We start from the raw sequence: 10,355 nt of genomic DNA, 5'->3' as shown, positions 1-10,355 counted from the left end.
CAGTCCCTACTTATATACTGACTCGATTATTTTTCCAGAGAAGATTATTGGTTTTCTTTTCAATGAATATCACCTTCCTAATGAACACCTGAATGCAGCATGCTACTGCCCCTAAGAAAGGAAACCCAGTCTTGGTGATATTCCGTGGATACCAGGGTTTTGTCCACAGTTTCTAAAGTCTCAACAGAAACATTCAAATAATACACACCAGATACCTGGACCCTAACTGAGCAAAACACTACTTTTTCTTGCTTAAGATAACCCTAAAAACAAATTAATGGATCTTTCTTGACTGAAGTGCTACAGACATAGTATAACCACTTTTTTATTCTTCAGAATAGGCACCCTATTGCCCACTATAAACTTAGCCTATATATAAGAGAAAATGTTGGCATTCAATTTTTTTGCTAATTATTTCCCTGTTAAAATGATAATAAAAAAATTTCTTATTATTAAAAAGGTAGGAACATATGTTGGAAAAAATGACTATGTGAAATACGAGCAGTGACAAACTTGAAAAGTGGTCTCACAACATGCCTATTGACATATGGTACCCTTGGCAGCATAAGTGGTCATTTAATGAGGCCCATTGTAGACTGCATGTAACTTATGCTTTAACTTTTGTAAACAGCACCTAGTTGCTATGGCTTGAGGCTCTGTATAAATCATTAAACAAATATATTCAACAATTTATACAAAATCAAGAAGCAGGAAAGCTCCATTTCCATATTTAAATCTGCCTGTATGTACATCATTATTTTATTAACTTCCCAACAGATCCCCTCCATCTCAAACTGTGTTGACAACAGTTGGCTTTTATTTAGCCTATACTTATAGAATTTTGTATGGAGATGTGGAAGCATAAGTTACATTGGGGTTTATAACCTTTCTTTAAGTAATCAAGTCAAGAGGGGTCCATGACCAGATTAATAAAATGGCTACTTATAAGGAGATGAGCTATGGCCACAAGTCACCATCAAATCAAGAATTACAGAGCGAGCATATACAATCTTTTCCAAGCTCACATCAGGCCTCTTCCAGAAATTGAAAGAGACAGCCCTACAAGGGCTCGAGCACAGTCTTTAAACTTAATGTGAGTAATCACATTAGCATCAGTTGAACTTCTCTTGTGCTTAAACACATGTAAGTCCTTGTGGTATTGGTATCTAAATTCATATGGTTAGACTTTATGGAATACAGAAACTGCAGAGTGCATAAGTGTAAAAAAATGTCCTTCTACCGTTGATTTTACACCCAAAGAGTTCAGTTCTAATAAAAGGCACACAAAATAATGGTATAAAATTATTCTTATCCCTTATTCTCAGAAGCATCAGTCAATGAGAAGAAAAGACTATAGCCTATCCATATTTAATTATAAAGAAGGTTTCTCTCTGATTAATTGAATCATTAAACATGCACAGATACATTTCATGGTATTAAATATTAGTTACCTTCCAGTATATTAAGAAGTAAAAATCAGAGTGGATTAAATGGGAAGAATTATTCTTAGAGTACATCTTGCAGTGCATACCACCCCTCACTTGTTTCCCAGGAAACCAAATGAAAGCATAGACATTTCACACAGAACAAGAAAATGTGCATAGGCTGCAGAACAACTGGCAAAAAATCTTGACTTCTTTTTAATTTATTTATGGTTTAACAATTGTACTGTTTATTCTAGCCTTTACAAATGAACAGTTTCAGGAATACTCATAATCTGGTGCTGGCAGTTGGTGTCGCCATTAAAAATACAATAAAAACACTAGTTTAGGCATTAGGAGACATGGAAAAACATACTGAACCAAAATATTCACAGCATATGTTCATAATAACAGAGGATTTATCGAAACAAATATTTTTATCTGAGAATCCATGTTTTAAGTGGCAAGTAACTGTGTTAGCAAATGCCATGCCTCAGTTCACAGGTTTGTTTATATATATATATGTATATGTTTATACATGATTTACACACAGAGAATTTATTTCTGTCCTATAACTTAATTAAAAAAGAGTATAAAGGAGAATATTAAAAAAAAAAAAAGGAAATTAGATGTCACTCAAAGAAATGACAAGGCTGAGAGAATAGTTTGGAGCAGAGGCTTTAAGCTGCCATGCTGTGCCTTTCACAGCTGCCTACACTTCATGTCATTAATAACCAGTAAATAAGATCTGCAGGTGGGCATATAGGGCACCCTGAGCCAAGAAGCTGTAGCTAGGGCTTCTGTCTCTAAGATGGGTGGCCAGGCTCATTTGCACAAGGCTGCTTATGTTTCCATACAGAAGTGTAACCCTACTTAGCATAGCTTCAGGGAAGCTGCTACAATAGAGAGAATGCTAATTACTGTAACCAACTGGCAATGATGCATCCAAAATTAAATGGCCTGTGACTGAGCAGATGAACAATTTTTATAGCCCTAAGTTCAGGGAACATGGATATTCTGTCAAATTAACAGACAGTCTATTTGGTCTTAATAGGTAAATTGAAGTATTTTAAAACACATTTAAATGTGCTATTAAGTTATCAGTTATTAAGTGCAGTTCTCCTTTCAGCTTAAAGGTATACAATTTGAATCTAAAATGCCTCTAGTTATTACATTAAAAAATGAAAACACACAACCAAACAAACAAAAATAAACTTACAACATTTTATAGTCCCTAAAAGCTTAATTTTCAGGTGAAACTGCAACATTGCCTCTGCTCCTACTCTTAGTTCCTGTTCATCTCTTTGTACTTCGGCAAAATTCCCACTGAAGTCAGTAGCAGCTCTGGAGACAGAGGTCCTCAGGTACAGACACTGGAGGCTGCCTCCTCAGTTTTCAATTCCAGTGAAAGCTGGGTTTGTTTTTTTTTTTCAGGAGAACACTGTAAGATCAAAGTTCTTACTTTACTTTCTACAGTGAACATTCATAAGAAAATCAAAACCAAGGCCAGATATAAATAGTCCTTGATTTTTCCTCATTGCACTTAGCAAATTAATTAGCCATATATTTCAGCACAGATGATACAGCAATCCAGGTTTCCTATAAGCACTTAAATAAATTCATATATTCCTCAACTAACTTTATTATATCTTTAAAGTTACCAAAGATCTTTGTCTGAATACTAGAAAATACTTGATAAAATGAAAAAAAAAAAAAGTGAATAAACTATGTACAAAAAAGTTACAAAAGGCAAATTTTATTGCCAGAGTACAATCCTTTTCAAAGGATGTTTTGTAGAAAGTAAGACTCACAAAGAAAATTATTGGTGCAGTATATCTGGAAAAATGGTTCATTTAGAGAATTGTCAGCAAGCAAGACTGGTTCATTTCAGGAAAATACAATTGTAAGCAAGTCTGCCTTAGTGTCCCCCCAGAAATAAACAGCTGGCTCTAAAACCCACTGCACTTAGGATATTATTACAGAAATGTCACTGAAATCAAGATCTTTAGTTACTGGTCAGACTTCACTTTTTTGTCAACTGAATTGAAGCAGACATTTCTTCACCCAGCTTTCTAATACCAAACTGTGGGATTCACCTTGTCAGCCGTAAAACAAATCTACAATATCTGGCAAACTCACTCTAGCAACCCTTTATAGGCCCTGGGTTAAAACTAGACACTTGTAGAATACAATTCAGCAAATTGATTTAGGAAGTTTATCTGAAGATGTGATGTCATATCCTAGAAAGCTCTCTTTCTTGGCAGTGACTCCTAGATGTGGTTGGTGAAATTTGCTTTTTGTTGGATGAAGAGGAATCTAAAAAAAATTCTTACTAATTTTTCAGACAGCCAAGTTGTGCACCCTGCACTCCTTTCAAAGGGCTCTTTATGAGTTCCTTGAAGAGAGCACACCCACCGAGGGAGCCCCTCTCAAAGCTACCGGGACACCACCTCCTCCACTCCCATGAGCATGAAGGGGTGGAGGGAGCTGCAGGGATGAGCTGCAAGGAGCAAAGCTGGCAAGAACAGCTTCAGCCATCACTCAAGCCAGAATTGATGGATATTGATAACATCACCACGGCATCTCTGCAGTTTTATCTTTGGTTCCTCACCCTCCTATTCATTGTTCATTCCAATTACTTCTATCTTCATTCTTCCGTTTCTCCATTTCCTTCCTAACATAACCCCACAGACAGATTTGGAAAACAATAGCACAAAGTTTATAAAAATGCAGCAGTTTCTGGATACATGTTACATCCTTCACTCCCTTCTCTTGTCAATTTAAGATCTGTACAGCAGCCTATTTCTTTATTATGTTTTTTTTGTGAAATTTGCCTCAGTGGCTAAGACCACATTTACCTGAACTGTGGTGTCCCAGTTATTATAAGAAGTAACATCTGACAAGCTATTATAAAATACTAACAACAGGGTGGGAGATTTCTGTTTTAATCCGGTGACATTACAATGACAGACAAGAAGAAAAATTACTTGAATATTTAACATCTTTGCTAAACATTCTCGCAATGAAGAGATGGAGAAACTGGGATTACAGATTTCAGAGGTAAATCAAGAAGGAAAGATCTGGGACTGATTTGGATCTGTAGCATCTTTTACATCTTTCTGGCAAATGCCTGGTCCTGCAAGGAGCCATGTACAATGCCCTGGTTGCCACTTCACTCCAGAGGTCACTGATTTTGAGCCAAGAATAACCATATATATATATAAACAAAATACAAAATTCCACTTTTTTATATTTTTAACAATAAAGGTTTTTCAAATATCAGCTGAATTCAATCAATTCAATCCAATTAGTGCAAAAACAGGTGTATCTACTGCATATACTCACAGGAAATGCATTGTTTTTCTCTTACATTATTCTGAAGTTTAAAGAATTTCACTGAAATACACAGCTTTGCATATTTTAGACTAAATGAACTCTGCATGTTTAGGGAAAGATTGATATTTTTTAAAGGCATTTTCATAAGCTAGTACCTTATATTCAACTACCATATTCATTCTCAGAAGTACTGAAGACTGTTGAGCAGTGAATTAGTGACACAATAGTTCAGTGGGAAAACACCAATTGGACCATTTTGCAGGTGTCTGCAGCAAAAAGCCAGGAAGAGTTGGGGCACTGTTACAATCATCTCTCTCTATTGCTTTGCAGCTTTTCTTTTTCTTCTTTTCTGCCAGAAAAGATTGTCTGGGATTACCAAACTCAACATAAAGCACTGCTGAAATTCACAGTAGCATCTGTCAAACCACTGGATAAACTGGATAACCTGGTTCCAGCCATCACACTATGGCAAAGAACTGGTCAGAGAGTCATATATTTACTGGATCTCCTTGGCATCCCTCCTGTTTGAAGACATTAGCTGCAACTGGCCTCAGAATCCACTTCTGATTACACAATACAGAGAACAGACAAGCATTTTTTAAGGTTACAGCTGAAGCAATTTAACATGTCCCCAGTTGCATACCCTTGCTAGCTCTTCTCTGCTGGAAATAACTGTGCCATAGCAGACAATGCCCTTCTAGATTTGCCATAATGCAAAACAAAGAAATTTTGTCCAGCATTTTCATAGTCCATGGATAATGAAAGTAAAAACAGTCTAACTTTGTAGCAAACAGCTTAATAGCAGACAATGCCCTTCTAGATTTGCCATAAATGCAAAACAAAGAAATTTTGTCCAGCATGTTCATAGTCCAACGATAATGAAAGGAAAAAAAGGTCTAACTTTGCAGCAAACAGAGTGGTAGCAAACAGCTTAGAGATGAAAATATCTTAAATCTTCACAGCTATTCATAAAATAAATGGGTTATCTGAATGCCCTCTGCACACGTTTCTGACATGATCCTTACAGGCTGACTCTGAAAGTGCAGAAAAGCAGTGTGTGTGACAGATTTAAAGGAAGGGGTCTGATAACTTGCTGCAGTGTGATTTAATTTTTTATGGTAAATGAGTGGTATATTTGATTGGGGAATAGGACTCTGGAAACTACATCAGCTTTCTGCAACTTTAGATAAATGGATAGTCACAAAAGTGATCCATTCTCCATCAGCCAAAAAAAGGAATGCTAACAGGGGTCTGCATGACTCCATACTGATGCTGGAGAGCACACCAGGACACTCTGCTGCTCATGATTTGAAACTGTATTTCAGAGCCTCTCAGAAGAGCTGTGCCAGGATAAATAAGAGTTTTGGAGTGACAACAACGGGCAACCGTTTTTGATGTTAGACATTAAAGATGAATCATAGAATTTTTCAGAGCTGTAAAAGATAATAGTCATTACATGATCCCATTACTCTGAAGTCCTCAGTCAAGTGAGATTTGAGGGAACATTGACTTCGACACACTTTTTTCTACCAGAGTATGGGACAAAGAACCAAATGTACTGCAGAAGCCAACCAAGAAATTTGTCAATCTCAGTGTGAAGTACAACATTCAAAGTAAAATACAAAGTAGGGGGTAGAAAAGGATGCGTCCTGTGTGGTGAATGCTTTAGGTCACTCTTCAGATGTGTGATCTTACTCCTGATATGTCCTGATCTGTTTCTTAAACTACAAGATCAGGCATACCCACAAATATACTGCTTCAAGTGTGATGAATGTGCTATAAGGAGGACTGTGTTCCCTCCAAATGCTTTGATCAGTCCTTCCTCTTCCTTGCAGCATCTCACTTCAAAAATTCCTAAATTTCTGTTTACAGACACAACTTCTGCAAAAGTAAGCACTGGATTTTTTCCTAGGCAGAAGAGAGACAGTAGCAGGCCCTGCAAGAGCACTCCCAGGTAGCCTCACCATCCTAGAATGAGTCACAAGTCATGTGCGACCTCCATGACAGGGACTGCAGCAGGGCTGGGGACATTCAACCTATGTACCCACAAACACCCCTCCCATGGCTTGTGGGATGTCTGGCAGAGGCCAAGGGGCGGCCAAGTGCTGTATGACAATCACGAAGACAACATCATCTGTGACGGACTACCAGGAATCAGGACATGGCCACTGAGGGTGGGAAGAGAAATGTCAGAGCCCTCTTTGCTCCTCTCAGAAAAATCCACACTTAGTCACAAATTTACTCCTACCTGGGATAAGTGGTATGTATCTTTAACATGAAGAGGTTTATGGGTGACAGATGCCAGTCAGCAAGCCCTACAGGATGACTGTGGGCACTCAGGGCCTTCCACGAGGAGGTGACAAACCTGCCAAAAGGTGGCACAATGTGCAGTGGCTGCACCGTTGGCTGGCTGCTCAAATTAAATTTTAATAGAACTTTTAAAAATAATTTCAGTGTAAACCACAATGTATGTGAGTGAGCCTAAATTAATAAAAAACTATCTTTCAAGAATGAAGAATAAATGTAATCTGAGATCAATATTTATGAAGCTGTGATTAATTGACTGATGACCAAATGATTACAAACTTCTGTCTGAGGCAGCTACTCAAATGTATTAGCTTTGACAAAAAAAATTTAAAAAAATACAAACTGGGTCAATGAAAAAATGCATTCCTAATCAATTTTTAATAGCACTTAAGATTTTATGATTTTTTAAACTTTCCTTTTAATAATTAATCAGAAAAATGAATCTAATTTAAACAAGGTGGTGTAAGGTGTTCTGTATCTGTTTGATGGTGTTCTTAATGAAGAAATTCAATTAGGGCTGACTTTTCACTATAAATCTCTGGTTTTAAGGAATGCTCTGATTGGCTGGTAAACATTTGAGACTGGGAGAATAATGGAGGTGAACCGCACTGCTCAGCACAATCTACTCATTAAGATTTTACACTGTTAATTCCAGCCTCCCCTTGCTTAACAAGGGAAGGGAAGGGAAGGGAAGGGAAGGGAAGGGAAGGGAAGGGAGACCATGATCTCTGTAATCTCTGTAACTTTATCAAACTTTTCTGATGTTTTGCATTTTTTTGCCTCATTCACTACATCCTGGGGGACAGATCCTCCACTGCCAGCAAGCACCACAAGGTTTTCTGAAAGGCTTTTGTAATTACAATTTAAATCAAGACCTGTTGCATCAAACCATCAAACACTTGGAGCAATGCCAGAGATAAGGTAGCAACCAAAACTTGTAGAATAATGGTCTAAATTTGAAGATATTCCCTGCAGAAGCAGTCTCCTAAGTCAGTTAAATCTATGCAGATGGGTTAGCAAGAGACTTTCTATGTATAAAAGATAGCTAAAATTCACCCCTCTTCACTGTTATATGGCCTATTTCACAAAGGCTCTCTATGTACTAGCAAATAAAATAAGCAAATAAGATTAGAAAGTCTGTTTATCCATACCTCTTGATGGTCAGCACCTCACGTAGTACATGTGTGGCTCATTGCAACCAGCCTTCATCCAGACAGTCTCCTGTCTGGTGAAAAGTCCATGGAGACATCCTTAGGCTGAGATATGCGAGCAGGGTAGAGAGTGCCTGCACAGCACAATATTTGTGGGGCTTCTCCCTGCCCTCAGATGTTATTCTAGTATAATACAGTTTGTTTAGATAAAATATCTGAACACGGGTCTAAAGGGAAATCAAGCTCTTGCATGACCCTCAAAAAGAAAGAAGGGCACAATCTAATGTCCTAAGTATGAAAGCTTCATCGACTTCAGGTACAACTCAGCATTATCTATTTACTTGTTTGACTCCTTGCTGACACATCAAGAAAAATGGAAAACATCAGAACTGCAAGATCAAAAAATCTAAAACAGATCATGAAAAATGGGGTTTTTCTTACTGAACTTTGGATGCCTACAAGCAAGATGTCTACATCTGAGCTAGTCCTTGAATTCCCTTGTGGGTTTGGAACCTGAGAGCAGAAACATTCTTCTTTAAGAAGGTAAAGTTATAGCGGTTAAACTCAAAATGAAAACTTTATCTTTAAAAGTGATTTGCCATCTTTTACTATTTCTTGTGAAGAAGACTAACTGCACCAAGCTTCCACAAGACTATCAATCTCAATTATTAAATCAACAAGATATTCTCTTTCTCTGTCCCAGTTGGCTTACCCAATGGCCAGAGATTATTCTGGCCTCTAATATAAATTTTATTTCCTTTCTGGAAATACCAGGGTTTTTTTGCAGTCAAACCCCAAAACACTCTTTTAAAGAGAGTGCTTACATTTTAAAATGAAAGCCACATGGGAACTCCCAAAGAGCAGGTGGCAAGAGCAGCCTACAGTCCCTCAGGCAGCATAGACAGGGATAGCTGAGAGCTACAAATTTTCACTGAATGGTCTCTGAATGGAAGCTGGTGAATCCCCAAGATAGTGTCTCACAACAGGAGTCAGTGAGGCCACCACTCTGCAGGGCTCCCCAGCACTAAAATCCTGAGCAGGTGGAACCTCTTTTCACCCTTTAATAACCACAGGTCTGAATTAGGCATTTAGAATCCAATGCTTCTTTACTCAGTTTGAGGCAAATTTCACTCTGTATTCCATTAAATCATGCAAAACCACCTGGGAAACCCTTTTATAAAAGCTGAAGATCCATCCAGTCTTGCTTCTGAAGAGGAAACTCTTCAAAGCCAACTTGAACAGATTTCGCTGTTGCAGAAGTGGCCACTGAGGGTGGATAGTTTGACTATCAGTAGTTTATATCTATTTGTATTGATACAAAAATGTCCTTTAGGTTAGGTTTTCACAGCATAAAGCCCCACACCCAAATATATATATATATATATATATATATATATATATATTTTCAAATTATTGGAAGTAATGCAATTGCATTATCTGTCACTGGGCTAGTCAGCCAAGAAGACAGACATCAGACATTTCATACCTACACCTGCTCTTTCCTCTCTCTGCACACTGCTGGGAAACATGCACAGATCCAAAATGCAGGAATTTATGTACTTTAAGCCAAAAATATGGTAACTCTATTAATCTTAATGAATCAAACAATATGTCTCAAGCAGAAAAGACTTAATTGTCTCAGTTTAGTACTCTGATTAGTTTTTCTTGTCCTATATTGGTTCTTTTCAAGCTCTCATCAAAGAACTTTTCACATTTTGTGGCTATTTTCATATTTCCACTATTAATCCTCTCAGGTTTCTGAGATTTCAGGAGCAGGTAGTGAAATTGCTGAAGCATTTCACAAATGAAGCCCTAATCCTAGGAGATCATTCATGGTCAGAGTCTCGGCTTTTAACCCATCTTTCCTCGATAGATTTACCAGCAGTGGCCAGACTGTTGGAAAATTGCGTGACTGTTTGATCCTTATGCCCCAGTGCCTCCACAGAGGCATGCCAGGCATTCCAGGAATTTTTTTATCTGTTTCATCCTGGCTCCAGCCCTCTTGCAGAAGTATCCTTCATGCTATGTGGACTATGGTGTTCAATAGCCTGGACCTGTTAAACATTTGTTACCTCCTGCATTTACATGGTATTTCTCAGCTCCCCTCAGCTGCAGCAGATTGTTACCCCTCCAGCTTCTT

This window comes from Passer montanus, unplaced genomic scaffold (assembly GCF_014805655.1).
Source record: "Passer montanus isolate IOZ18808 unplaced genomic scaffold, ASM1480565v1 scaffold30, whole genome shotgun sequence".
In the NCBI taxonomy this organism is placed as follows: Eukaryota; Metazoa; Chordata; class Aves; order Passeriformes; family Passeridae; genus Passer; species Passer montanus.
This window is presented reverse-complemented; position numbering follows the sequence as displayed.